We start from the raw sequence: 15,357 nt of genomic DNA, 5'->3' as shown, positions 1-15,357 counted from the left end.
GAGCGTATGGGAGAAGTACCAACTTTAGCATAAGTTAGCTAACACCTACCATACCTGTTGCCTATTCAGTAGGATTTCATCCTTTTCCCCTGTTATTTGTATTTCCCAGCCCTACGAATGTTGGGTGCCCTTCTTCCACAGGTCCCTAAATCCATTACCTCAAACCTGTTAGCATATGTCAATTGGTTTCTATGACATTCTTATAGTTGAAGATCTGCTGATATTCTTAATTTAAAAATATCTGAAGCTGGTACAAACTGGCATCTTGTGGAAACCTGTCAGCAGTTTAGCAACATTAATAGCATCACTAGCTTGTTGCACAAGTTCATTTATGGGTTAGTTACTTATGCTTTGGCCTTAGGCCTCAGTTAGTTTGGCTAAGCTATTGTCTTACAGGCTTAAGAGCTGTAGGCTTTTGTATTACTTAACTTATACCTATTCCATATCTACATACTTATTCTGGCCACAAGATAACTGGCTGCACAATGTGGCCCTTGCATTCCCCTAAGGGCAATGGAGACATAAGAAGAGGGCTTCTGCTGGTTCTGCCTTTTCTGGGGAACATCAAGGAGAATCAGGGAATGGGTGGGGTCATGGCCACAACCCTGTTGCACCAGATATGGCCATGCATAGAAGGGAGTGGACACCACATCCTCTTCAAAAGGTCTGGAAGTAACTGCACTCCCTGTAGGGCATTGCATTGATTCAAATACAACAGGCCTGATTCTGCACAGACTTGTACAGTCATTTTTCTACCAGTGAGTGTCCGTTGTTAGCATTCTAATTTGTTAGCCCTTTCTATCTCCTTTGCACAGTCTAAATGACTGCACAAGGAGCAAGGTAGTGGAGAATCAAGCACCAGTGCTCCCCTTGGAGTGGTAGGTGCACCCAAAACAGAGTGTCAGTGTAGAAGGCTCAGATTGTTTTGCAGGTACTGAAAGTCTCCTTAAAAAAATTGATTATGTGGTCTAAAATTCTAAGGCAAGTGTTAGTAGGAAAAGATGCACACTTCATGTGCTACTCAACTCCTTCCCTTTTAGCTGATGAATCTTATGCTCTACCCAAAGATAATCAAAGACAATATTTCTGATCAATACTCCTCTGCTAGTATCAGATATAATCAAAGATTGTGAGCTTGTTGCATTACAGAAGTGTTGAGATTTAGGGACAGAGCAGATCAAATCAACTAGTCATTTGAAGTAAGACTGCCCAGTGCTCAACATTTATATTGCGAACGGCAATTTCCCTGAGCACAAAAATGATTTTTTAAATCAACCAGGGAAGAAAGCCACATTACTCTTCACATTTGGATGTTCACCTTGACCTTTCAAATGACATCAGATGAAGAAGGACAGATCTATAAGACAATAGCTTGTTGTTGGACTGTCCTTAAATAAGAAATAATCACAACAATTTCTGTTTAAGCACAAAGAATGAGAGGTGTTTTACTCACTCGGGGCCAGAATTTCTTTTACACCCAGGCTCTTTTACATCACTGGCAGTGTGAATTAAGTGGCATAAATTATAAGTATAGCCACTTTACATTGCTAGAGTGGTACAAAGGGCTCTTGTTATAAAGAAGAAGAAGGCCCCAGCCCTGCCCCAAAGAACTTACTTCCTACATTGAGAATATAACTGAAAGTTATACCTTGTTGTAGGTTGGGCATAGCCACAACTTTACATTCAGGATAAATGTGAAGAAGCCATTGTAATCAGATAGCTTAAAACAGTGGCACGCATACCCTTTGGGGTACAGGCAGGTCTTCCAGGGGGTACATCAACTCATCTAGATATTTGTCTAGTTTTACAGACTACCTAAAAGCACTAGCAAAGTCCGTACAAACTAAAATTTCGTACAGTGACTTGTTTATACTGCTCTTTATATGCTATACACTAAAATGTAAGTACAATATTTATATTCCAATTGATTTATTTTGTAATTATATGGTAAAAATCAAAAGTAAGTAATTTTTCAGTAACAGTGGCTGTGACACTTTTGTATTTTTAGGTCTGATTTTGTAAGCACATGGTTTTTAAGTGAGGTGAAACTTGGGGGTTCGCAAGACAAATCAGACTCCTGAAAGGGGTACAGGAATCTGGAAAGGTTGAGAGAAATAGGCTTAAACAATAGCCTAGCACCCCAAACACAGGCATAGGGAAAGGTTGATTCACATGGCCCAACGGGTTTCAAATGCAGGGGCTAGGACTTTGATTGGTGGAACTGTTTTGGTCTGTGTGTGAGAGGCAGGCAGACACATTCACAGCACAAGCTGATGAAGCACCACAGGAGACAGAAAGCCAAGCAGGCTAAAACATAAGGCTAGTAACGTGGCCCTGAGAGAAAGGTAAGTGAAAGTTTTTTGGGTACAGAGTGCTGGCTGGAAAGAGGCTTGGAGCAGCTAAGAAAAGGAACTGTTGATGGACATTTATTTCCTGCTGCATCCAGGAAAATGGGACTATGCACGCTTTTGTAAAGGAACAAAACTGCATCACAGAAATACCAGACTATGACCAATTTCCTAGCCCTCTGGCCAGGTCACAGGGTCCCACCCCCTCCAGGGTAAGCCCTGACTCTTTCAACTTCACATTAGTCCTTACCCCTAGTATGGGGGTTCATAGTCCTTACCCCTTGTCAAGGGCATTTCCACTCCACTTTCCTCAGTGGGCTGGTAGGGGAGCCCAGGTCCTCCCTCACTACATGTTTTATGGATCCAGGAACCCTTGAGTGGGCAAACAAGGCCTGATTACTACACACAGGCTTTGCTGCCTCCCTGGACCAATTTCTATCTTAGGCCTTTGCTTCAGCCTCTTCCCAGACCCTGAGTACATCAGCACCACTGTCTAAGCCTCTTCCACCCACTCACTACAGAGCTTCACAGCACTTTCTACTCTCCAGTTGGTTCTGCTACAGGAGCATTTTCTCCACTCCCCTCACAGGGAAGTCCCTGACGCAGCTGGAGCCTGCCTGCTCTCTGCAGCAGGGCCGGTGCAAGGAAGTTTCGCGCCCTAGGCAAAACTTCCACCTTGCGCCCCACCCCCAGCCCTGCGGCAGCTCCCCACTTCCCCCTCCGCCCTGAGGCACCCCCCCACCGCAGCAGCTCCCCCCCTGCCCTGAGGCGCCCCCCAGCAACTCACCTCCCCGGGGAGCCGTGTGGCAGCTCCCCACCCCAGCTCACCTCTGCTCTGCCTTCTCCCCAAGCAAGCGTGGGAGGCGGGAGAAGTGGGGTGGCGACCACGCACTCAGGTAGGGAGCATAGGAACTCTGTTAAAAAAAAAATTGGAGGCACTGCTTTTTAGTGCCCCCAAATCTTGGCACCCTAGGCAACCGCCTAGTTTGCCTAAATGGTAGCACCGGCCCTGCTCTGCAGGCCCCTCTACTAGCACAGAGCTTCCTGGGCAGTCTCACTTCCCGGTGCTCCATCCCAGCTGCCTTGGGCTCACTATTATAGAGATACCTTCCTTCAAGGAGGTGCTATCTGCTACCTGAGCACCCTAACTCTAGCCAGGCTGTGATCATTAAGTGAGAGCCAGAGCTCTTCTTTCCTTCCTGGTCAGGCCCTAATTGAGCTAGGTTCAACCCTTTTAACACCAGGCTTGACGACTACTGCAGGTGTAGCAAGGCGAGGCTCATTGCACTCACAGCATCTCATTAACACTTTCAGGCCCAGAGGGGGTTGGCACACCCCATCACTTAGTCCCATGGTCACTTTGTATGATTTTTTTTAACTTGGAGCAAAGGTTTCCAGTCATCCAGTTAGAGAAACCTTAGCTAGCTAACCCACCTGCTTCTAAACTATGATTACTTTCTCCTCATAGCTGACTTTAGCACCTAGGATCCACAAAATGGCTCTGTGAAGGAGGAGTAGCTCCCTTCCTCCCCCTGGCTGGTGCTGTGTTCTCATATTAGTCTACTACCTCATAAATTTCCCCAAGCACATAGAGGATAAGTCTATCAAACTGATTTGTATATGACCCTGACTCTGTCCAGCTGCAGATACAGGGTCTCAATGAGTCTCTGCAAAGTCTGCAGGCTCAGACCACCTCTGCTCCTCTAGACAGCTGTCCCGCAGATCTGATTCACCACTACTGCAGCAAAATAATCTCTCCCCTTTTAGGGGCAGCAGCCACATCACTACACTCAATTTTATGTTCCAGAGCCCAGGGCAGCAGGTTATTACCCTAATTTCAGTCAAAAAACAGTTAGGCCCAGATCCACAAAGAGACTTAGGCATTGCAACACTGAGCATCATGGCACCTAACGTTTAGGTGTCTAGAAAAATCACAGGAATGACGCTGCGATCCACAAATTCTGAGTGAGGCACCCAGGCTTCTATACAATGTAGGGGGAAGATACGTGCCTTAGAACGTGATCCATAAAGCCAGTGGACAAGGCGGGGAGCCATCTAAGCTAGCCAATCAGAGATGCAGAGAGAGGGGTGGGTTCAAAAGTCTGCACTTCTCACAGAGGTAGGTGCCTAAATCTGCTAGAGATCCACCAACCTGGGGAAGATAGGTGCTCCTCTGCCTAAGTCAGGTGCGGGACCCGATCTGGTAGGTGTGCTCAGAGGCCACCTACTGGATCAGGCCCTTTGAGTGAATTCACACAAAATGGCCAGGGAGGAGGAAATCCTCCTTTATAACCTTTTGGGTAGGGTACTCACTCACAACATGGGAGATACCTGGTTCAAGTTCCCCCATCTCCCAAGGGGCAGGGGATTTGAACAGGAATTAGTTAGCTCTCAGGTGAGTATTCTAACCACTAGGCCATAGCATCATTCTAGCTTTCATTGGCCTAATTAATATTTAACTATCCAATGATTTAATTAAAGTGGAACAACTTCAATAGGAGAGATTCCATAGTCCTGTGGCTAGAGCACTCACCTGAGAGATGGCTAATCCCTGTTCAAATCACTTCTTCCCTGCGGATAGCAGACTTCATCCAGGGGTCTCCTACGGGCTCGGTGAGTGCCTTGTCCACTAGGTTAAAAGTTATAAGGGAAGTCCTCCCCACACCTGTTCTGTAGGCAGCCAACTGGATTGGGCCACCACCACGGAAGGTCTCTCTTTCCCAGGTTGTGAATGGCTCTGCAGCTTTGGTGGGAAATAGGCATCTGGATGCCGATAATGAGATAGCAGTACACGTGCTCAGGCAGGAGCTAGGCACCCAGACTCCTAGAGTGAGGCTGCAATGCACATGCCCACAGGCAAAAACTTAGGCACCAAGTGAGTTTAGGCACCTACAGGGTTAGGTGGCTGCTGACTGGGAGTTTTATGGATCACAGTGGTGCATAGAAACAGAACTTAAGTGCCTAAGTAACTTAATGGATCACATCTATTGTGATTAACCAAACATTCCATATGAAGATTCTCAGAGACTTAATGTCACCATTTACAGAGGAGAGTCTAGCAAAAGCAGATCAGAACAAAGGCTCTCCGTATCCCCATGCATCCAAGTTATAAGAAATGCCTCTTGTTCACCAGAAATGCAGATCTCTAACAATAGAGGCCATTGGGGATTTGGCCTGTACATTTTCACAAGGGACTTTATCATGGTAATGAGACCAGTAACCCATCTCATGATGTTTCTCTGAGTATAAATGCATATTTACTTAGACAATATCTTTATTTCAGCAGGTATAGAAGAGCTCCTGGGATAGCCTAAAGACCTGGAGTTGGACTTTTACAGATGTATGTTCTTGGGAAAGTAAATGCATATGTGTATTTCCTCCCTATGTTGGATTAGCCACTCAAAAATAAAACCCTATCTTTTTGAGGAAAAGCACTTGTGAAATATTTCAACCAGCTCTACATTGGGTAGATACAGAAGGATCTAGAATGATCTTGCTTGATATTTAACTATTCTTTAAAGACCTTGATTTTCAAACAGGCCCTCCATTTTCAAGCAATTTTGACCCTACAATGAATGGTACACACAATTCATCCATGTTTCTTCCTGGCAATTCATTGTAGTTACAAAATTATTCCTGAAAAAAGGAGGCCTAATTTGAGTCAGGTTCTATATGTGTAGAATGTTCTGATGTGCTTATACTATAACTTCATTTAGATGCAAAGTTAGTATTATTCTCATTGGGAATATTAAAGTTTCTTATGTTTCCAATTTCAGTAATTGGTTCAAAATCAGCTATCAGGGGAAAGCAATCTGTATTTATTGGCAAGTCCAACAACAAGCTTTGGGCAGTAAGAGCTGCTTCTTCTCATTTTAAAAAGGCAGGGTAAATACTCAAGAGTGAAAAATACATCTCTCTTACCTTCTCTAATAAACAGAACTACCTTCTTCTGAAATCCAAAGGTACCCTGTTTTCAGTGCTGGGGATATCAATATAAAACTATAAAGGTAAGACAGTTTAAAGATGCCTTTGTGAAATAGCTTGGTAGAGATCTAACAGATATTTAAATGTGCATCACAATCCAGCTAATGAGACTCAAACTTCTCTCAGGAGCTTTTCTCTTAGGGCCTGATCCACACCTTACTCACAGGACAAGTCCCACTGAAATCAATTAAAAGTCATATGGCTTTTAGACCCCAGTCTTGGAACTGGCACCACACAGAGGTAGCCCACACACAGCCCTACCAAAGTCAATAGGGGTCCACAGAGATACAGCAGTCTGCCCTCATGAAGGACTGGGGCCTTAATTTGCAGGCTCATATGCAGGAGACTGAAGTGGGGGCAAACACCTCTTAATTGAGAGAGAAAACCCTTTTCTCTCTATTACGGGGTACTATTATGAGATTTTTTCAGTAACAAATTTTAGTTGGTAAACTTGCATCGTACATAGACAGAAATGTTTTCCAAAAAGAGTACAATAAGCAGGACCACAAAACCATAAGGTCTCCAGTACTATGCACCCTATCAATTAGGGAAGACGGAGTTTCATGTCTTCACTGTCAAAGTTGGTGTGTGGCTTGTTTACAGAGAGATTAACTCATGATAGCTCTCTCACTGTAAAATCCTAGAGGAGACAAGGCATCTTGATAAAACTAGTTGAGATCAACTCAAGGTGTGGGATATAGTGTTGACAAACTAACTACATAAGGGGTGGGCAAACTTTTTGGCCTGAGGGCCACATCTGGGTATGGAAATTGTATGGTGGGCCATGAATGCTCACAAAATTGGGGGTTGGGGAGCAGGAGGGCTCCAGCTGGGGGTGCAGGCTCTGGGGTGGGGCTGAGGATGAGGGGTTGGGAGTTCAGGAAGGTGCTCCAGGCTGGGACTGAGGGGTTCGGAGGGCAGGAGGGGGATCAGGGCTGGGGCAGGGGGTTGAGGGTGTGGGAGGGGGGCAAGCTCCGGGTGGCTCTTACCTCAAGAAGCTCCCAGAAACAGCGGCATGTCCCTCCTCTGGCTCCTATGCAGAGGTGCAACCAGGTGGCTCTGCGCGCTGCCATGTCCGCAGGCACCGACCCTGCAGCTCCCATTGGCTGCAGTTCCCGGCGAATGGGAGCTACGGGGGCAGCGCTTGGGGTTGGAGCAGCGTGCAGAGCCCCCTGGCTGCCCCTACGTGTAGGAGCTGCAGGGGGGACATGCCGCTGCTTCTGGGAGCTGTGCGGAGTGGGGCAAGACCCCAACCCCACTCCCCAGCAGGAGCGCTGGAGTGGGGCAAGCCCCGGACCCTACTTCCTGGCGGGAGCTTGAGGGCCAGATTAAAACGGCTAGAGGGCCAGATGTGGCCCCCAGGCCATAGTTTGCCCATCCCTGAGCTACATCAAAGTAAAAACCACCTGTGCCCTCTCTCCAGTATGATTTTACTTGGGTTAATTACTGTGTTATAAAAACAAACCTTTTTGACTGTGAAGACATAGCCATAGATAGGGCAAAACACTCCTTTAAGTTATAAAATAGAGTAACTTTTATTCAGATCAGCAAAAAGAGAAAGAGACACATTCCATACAGTGACACTGTAGGAGATCTGTTCTGCCATCTTTACAAATAAATCCTTTCGCTGGGCACACACGATGATTTCGCCAGCCAGGTATATTCACTGCATGGGCCACCACTTCAAAGGCGAGCTACACAGCACAGTGAAGCTCCAAAACTTTCCTAGTCACTCAGCAGGGCTGAGGGTACAGCTCACCTGCTAACCTTAAATAGGGGAGAATCAGATTACATGAAGATCATAACAGTTTTATAGAACTGTTGATCCTAGAACAGTAAGAACTCTTCTGTTTCAACTTGCTTGTCCCTACACTAATGCTGTCTCTAGTTTTTTTGTCAAGATTAAATTCCTGTGTTCCCCAGCTCCTAGGCTCCCAAGGTATAAACATACGAACTATGGATTATAATCAAACCTGCACTGTTTTGATGTAGAATACATTATGTTAGTGTCATGACCTGCCCCTTCATGGATATACACCTCATTCAACACCAGTGTCACTGGGTCTTTATTATAGCCCTTTTACCCCTTTAAGCTTCCTTGCAGGACACTTGCCTGTGAATATCTGGCGATCTTGGTTGCTTTTCCTAACTTTATTTTGAGGGCCTTGCAGATCCCTTCAAAACCCATTGAGTGACTGTGCCTCTAACTTCTGGGTTTGAAACTTTTATTTCACCAAAAAAAATGGAACCAACGTAACAATAGCATTCAGTAACCCTTCTTCTTACTCCCAGAGGGAAAACCTAATCTTATGAGAATCTGGCTGAGCATCCTTTCCCAATTACTGTTTAGCTGCCTGACCCCCTCTGAGCCTGCTCCCTCACACCAAAGAAGCCAGCCAATGCCCTTCCAATCCAAATCCCCCAAAGCTCCAAACAAGCAGTCTGGGTGGTGCTTCCATTCAGGATCCAAGGCCATGCATCTCTATGCCCACAGCAACATGTTCTTTTGGTCTTCATCCCACAACATTCCCCATCATACAATTTCACGTAATGCATATCATATAACATCTCCCATCATACAATTTCAAGTTAATATAGTCCCTTTTCCACAATGCACAACATAAAACTGTATGAAATGCCACCATTTCACTTTGCAGCAGCTCAGACAAACATTTTCCTTGCGCATTGCCCCACGTGGGATCACAGCTTGTGAGTTTCAGGTTCACGTGTACTCCAAACCACTGAGCAAAACACTGTTGAAGCCACCCAGTGTCACCACTGATTTGTCCTGATTCTAAGTGCAGCAGCATCAACCAATCCAGGTTCACTAGAAAGGTATGTTTGCCTCAGCAAACCTGTAGATCAACATGGCACCAATGCTATGGGGCAGAGCATACTGCCTTTACTTAGGTTAGTAGTCTCTTTGACTTCAATGGGATTTCCAATAAGACTACTTGCACGAATAATGGCAGCAAGCAGGACCGACTCCAGGCACCAGCCTACCAAGCAGGTGCCTGGGGCGGCCAATGAAGAGGGGGGCGGCACGTCCGGCCATTCGGCAGCGGTGCCGTCACTCCCTCTCGGAGCGAAGGACCTGCCACTGAATTGCCGCCGTAGACTTTCTGCTTGGGGCAGCAAAAACGCTAGAGCCGGCCCTGGCAGCAAGATCAGTCCCCTAGTCTGTAACACAACCAAAAACCACAAGAGTTCTGTTTGGCTTTGGTTCTTTTTTGTGTGAACATTTCTCATAACTTTATCCAAGATAGCCAAGCCTATAGAACAGCCACAACAGATTGAAACACGTACTTAGTCTTGGAAGTATTCTCTTTTTTAGTTTTAAGGAATTTTGACGGTCAACATTGATGTCTCCCCCACCCACAAGTTTTCCTTGCTTAATTTTTATTGTTTTAAAAACAGATTCAAATTTTTTCACTAGCCGGACATAAAGACAACAAAAGAAAAATCTCACACACAGCGTGTACAGAATTTTATGACTGTCAAAGTCAAACTCCATGATCGATTTAGAAATAAAATCTTTTATTAATCATAATATTATCTGAATGTCAGATAAAACTGTCAGCAAAAATAGTACCAGAAGTCTAGAAGTGCAACATAGAGTAGCATATATTTTTCTTGTAAGTGTTGATTATATCAACACTGGAATTCCCTCCCCCCCCCAGTCTGTTTTTCGGTGGAGGGAGAAATCAATGATTAATGACATTTGCTGAATAAAATCTTACCCACTCAGGCTTTCATATATTTAACTTCTCCAGGAGAGTGAGAGAAGGGAAAAAACCATCTTTTGAAGCTGTCATTATAGTTGATAGACAATTCACCATTCACTTCTCCTCAGTGATAGCCATTTGTGCGTGCTTTCAAATGATTTATACATGAGATACTTCCAGACAATTCAGCACAGTGTGGGAATTCATACAAAGTTTTATGAAACTGGCTTTGGAAAAGAGAGCAAGAGAGAGGAGAGAGAGAGAAAGCGAGAGGAAATGGTTGTGTTAGGCAACTTAGAAGCTACAGCTTTTCACAGACTTTAATAGACTACACATTTAAAATGCAGAGAAAAGACTATTAACTTGTTCTTTTTCCGCTCCCCTCTGTGCTGGTTCTGACAGACCGCAGAGCCTGTGATTGCAGGGAGCTCCAAAATGTGAGGGGCCCCAAGAAAGGCAAAGAAAGAGAGTTCTGCTCAAGTTCCTCACTTCTTCATATACTATATAAGGAGAGAATGGGAGAGCAAGCTACTCAGAGCCTGTCTCCTTATTTCATGAACCAAAGCCTCCTAGGCCAGCCAAGAATTTGCAACCTCCCAATGCTGTGAACCCATAAACACAACTGATGGGACATAAGTGCAAGAGGATATCTAAGAGGGATCAAAATACTTTCCTCCTACTACTTACCTGATGTTCCTGGGGCTACATGGAGTGGGTCTTTATTAGTTTCCTACCTCTCTTCTAGCAGTGTTCCTACTCTAACAAGACCTTTTAGTAAGCCTACCTCGCTACACAGTTGCTGAGTGAAGCCTTTGAAAGACCCTTCCCCCAACCTCCCACAAAGTTGCAACCCTGCACTCCCAACTAGGGCATCCTCCAGGCTCGACTCCCACCAGGCTGCTTCCTGCCCTGACTAGGGTTTCCTCTGAGCCCGGCAGAGGACTGCAACTCCACTACCATTGGTTGGGACTTCCTTCATTTTCTGTCCTCATTGCTACTCCTGACTAGGGCTTCCCCGACCCTCTCCTTTCCCAGCCCTCTTGATACCTGCTGCCCTCAGGACTTCCTGTGGCCCCCTTTTCATGGTGGTGGCTCCTGGTGTTCTCAGTCCACTATCCCTCTGGCCTCCTGCATCCGGGCAGCACTGTTACCTTCCTACCAAGGCACCCTTCTTCATTCCCTGCCACTTAATGCTACCAGCTACTTCCTGTCCCTTAACCCTCTCCCTCTGGTCTTTCCTGTCCCCAGTCCTTTCCATTCCTTCTCACAGTCTGTTCAAGAGAGGCCTTTCCCACCTCTCTCCACAGCCTGATTCTGCTGCCATTCTCCATTCAGCCTGATTCCAAACCAAAAATTTTGGTCTCTATTTGTTTTAAGAGGATAGAGTCAACCTACCATTCAGATTTAATTATAATCATGGGCATAGGGCAGGGAGAGACAATGAGACCCTGATCACTGCTGTACAGGTTTCCTGAGTGAGTCAACAAAGATAAGTGCTGTGGGCCCCGCCAGCAGTTTAAGCATGGCTAGTATATCTCAGTCAGTCAACCCCCGCTGCACACACACACTCCTAGTGTAGAGCCAGAAGTGACTGACTGCTCTCAGCTCTTTCAGTGCTGCCCAATCGAAGTGTTAGCAAGGGGATATTTATGTGTCATCTGAACTCAGCCCTTATTACTCTCCACAACAGCCAACAGGTGGTCTATACAAGCAGACAGTACGTAATTTAAGAAAGGGAGAAAATATTTACTTCATATTAGGAAAACATTCCAGGCAATGCATTTCTGGAGGATTACTGCTCTTCCCGCTGCTTGGCCTGCAGCCTTGTGCCTTTCAATAATACCACCGAGGAGGGCAATAATCCCTTAGAAAGGCACTGCTGCCTGTGATGACTTATTGCTTAATTAGATGGAGCCAGGATATTCTACCCCACAGGCACAAATGGCTGTATAGAATCAGCACAGCTTTCTTTCTGAGTGTTCATCCCACGACAGCAGAAAACCTGGGATGCCCAGCCGTGCTAGCCAAAGGTACTCTATCCCAATGAAATTACTGTTACATTTGAAAAAAAAAATTAAAATGGCAATGAATAGCCTAAGCAACCTGATCCTATGCAATGTTATTATTTAATAAACATTTTTAGTCGTGTGCAAAGGCCCCGGGCAGGAATAGGATCACATTGTGCTGGGCAATGTACAGACTGTGACCCTAAGAGTACCCAGTGCCAGATGGCAAGAGGCCTCCTAGTATGTAACAGTAAAACTCAGTTGGTCTGACCAGCTCAATAGACCTCACACACTGTCATCATGGTATTTATTGAAAGGGTGTCTTCTAATATATCATCTGAAAACTAATAATACACAGTCACTCATATCACCCTGAAATGTACATAACGCTTTATGTGAAATTATGGATACTCTCTGATGTTATGTTTTGGAGTTTGTAAACAGACCCAGGCTGCAGAATCGCCAAGATCTCTTGGGCTCAATTGCAAATCAAGCCAGGTGTGACTATTCATTTGCATCCGGAATTGCAGGAAGATCATTTGCATTGTAAAATCACAGGAGACTGCAAAAATTAACATGGTGTCAGCTGAGCCCCCAGGAGAGCGTCCTGACTTGGAAAACAAAGATAAACTTTGAGGGTATAAGGAACTGTTAAAAGTCTTTGAGGCATCCATCACTTAGGCTTTGTCTACACTGGCACTTTTGTTGTTAAAACTGGTCGCTCAAGGGTGTGAAAAAAGTTTTAACGCTGAAAAGCAGCTATGTGGACAGCACTTTGTTGGCAGGAGCCATGCTCCTGGTAACGAAGCTACCGCCCGTCGTTGGAGGTGATTTTATTTTGTCGCCAAGAGAACTGCGCCATTGTACGGTGTGCAGTGTAGACACAGCCTACAGGGACAAAGGGAAGGAGCACCCTTTGAGTTCATGAAAAGTGGATCCTCCTAACTAGAAAGCCAAGAATATCTGGTGAGAAACCTGCTTAGACAAAGCTTGTAACCTGCTGAAATTAAATTGTTGTCACTAGAAAACAGGTTGGGTTTTGTTTGACTTATCACCAAGTCTGTCTCTGCTAGTCTTACATATTATCACTTAAATCTCTGTTCCTTGTTAATAAACTTATTCTTGTTTTATTACAAAATCATCAGTGCAGTGCATTAAACTGAAGGGTAAAATCCTCAGCCACACTACCAGGCTGGTATGTGTTCTGTCTCTTTGGAGGCTGCAAACTTAACTTCTATGACGGTCTGGGCACTGCAGGGGAGATGGTTTGGGGGAGACTCAGGACTGGAGTGGCTGTTGGTGTCACCCTGCAAGGAGTAACCAGGCTGGTGGCAGCCAGGGTGAGGCCATTGTGCTGTGAGCAGGCTGCTGGTGCCAGGGATCTAAGGTAAAGCTGCACAGCACAGAAGCACCAGAGTCACAGGGCAGATAATGACACAACCCATTACTGGTCTAGGTGAAACCCCAAAGCATCACACAGACAAAAAGAAAATAACTCTTCCACGGAGGTCTTACAAGATAAGAACCTAATATTGCAAATATCTGTACACACGCTTAGCTTCAAGGAGGTCAGTGACACCTGTTTAATTCAAGTTAAGCAGGATGAGGGTCCAAACTATCAATCTAAAATGGCTCCAGAACTCATGGTATATTGAAAACTGAAAGCCACCACTTTAATTGCTCGTGGAGGTTTCTGGTCCTGTTTGTAGACTACAGGGATCTGGAGGTAAGCGTGCAATCCCGGTCTAGCAATAGCCAGTCTGTAGACAACCAGTAAGGTTGAGTGAGTTGTGCCTCTCTTTAATTGCAAGGTGTTTTACTCCAAAAACAAATTGATCTCTGAGATCCTCTTTCAGAAAATGATCAACACAACAAGTAGCAGACAGTTTTTTTTAAAGGCTTGCCAAAAATTCAGAGATACATTCCCTTTCTGTTTGATTTCTTAGATTTAATTTATATCCTTGTTTAAAAAATTTGTGATAGGTACATAATGTTCTTTAGAATCTCTATTGTGTGCTTACACTCCTGCTCACAAGGTTTTTGTGAAAAACCCAAATCTTTAAGCACTGTAAATGTGTTTTTTCCCACCAATGTTAGAAAAACAGCCCTTTGTTCATCAGTATCTTCTATAGCATTTGCATACAAATACTGCTCAAGTCTGAGTATATGTTGCAAAATCTTCCTCTTTTTCATTAAATTAGAAAAACTGTCCATATTGCCATAGGTAGCCACTTTATCTTTACACTCTCTAATACCATCCTCATTGCCAGTTTTCTGTCATGTTCACAACATACACAGAGAGAAGTTAGCTTAAAAACATACAATACTTTTGCTGAAAGGTTACAACATAAGAGTACTTTATTTCTTAGCATTTGGAATGATAACACACAAGAACCCCCCAAAAAAGAGAGAGACAAAGCAGACTGCTCTCTAAAGCCCAGCTCTCCCCCACCTTACTCTAGGCTGACTGCCTGCAGACTGATGGCTGCTAGACCCAGATCACAAGCAGGCCCCAGAAAACCTCTTGAGCATGAAAATAATAGCTTACAATTTTTAATACAGTTTTCAATATGCAACTGAACTTAGTGCTAATCAGAGGGCAATTTGTTTCCATCAATGTCAAACCCTTCTCAACAGATCACTAAATTCACTAAGGCTTTTTTTTTTTAATTGTATGTAAATTTCTAGTTCATAATAGCAATAAGACACTGAAAGCAGCACATTCCTGAATGATTATTGCACATTTCAAGTGGCTAAAACAATTTATAAATCACACGTTTTAAATGTTTTGTGAACTTTTGTCTGTATAACAGTAAAGTTATGCTTTCTTTAGATAACCCCATAACTGTACAGACCACTTCATATGCTAAATGAACATAATAAAATACATGCCCTCATGAACTTAGAACCTAACGAGTACAATGAGCGAGTGGCAATTATGATCAGTATTGCTGACTGAACACTGTTGTTAATTTGTATTCTTTCAGTGGCAAAGAGAAAGAGGCTAGAAGGAGTTAGAAGGCCAAATTTATCCAGGGTCTACAGCAGCTGCTGCTGACATAGATGCTAGAGGAAGAAGTGGCTCCAATACTGGGGACCAATACTCAGATTGTGCAACCCGAGCATTGGGTGGTGCTGGCTTAGGAGGGTGTTAGGAGTAAATCAGCAGCAAGGTGATATAGTAATTCCATGGATCTCTTCAGTAGTGTCAGTCAACAGGCCTCTCCTGGACCCCTGAGCTAGACTACAACTGCTGTTTCATGACGGAAACCCTGGAGAAGGCAAGCAGCAATA

The sequence above is a fragment of the Terrapene carolina genome, unplaced genomic scaffold, assembly GCF_002925995.2.
Source record: "Terrapene carolina triunguis isolate 2854851 unplaced genomic scaffold, T_m_triunguis-2.0 Scaffold84, whole genome shotgun sequence".
In the NCBI taxonomy this organism is placed as follows: Eukaryota; Metazoa; Chordata; order Testudines; family Emydidae; genus Terrapene; species Terrapene triunguis.
This window is presented reverse-complemented; position numbering follows the sequence as displayed.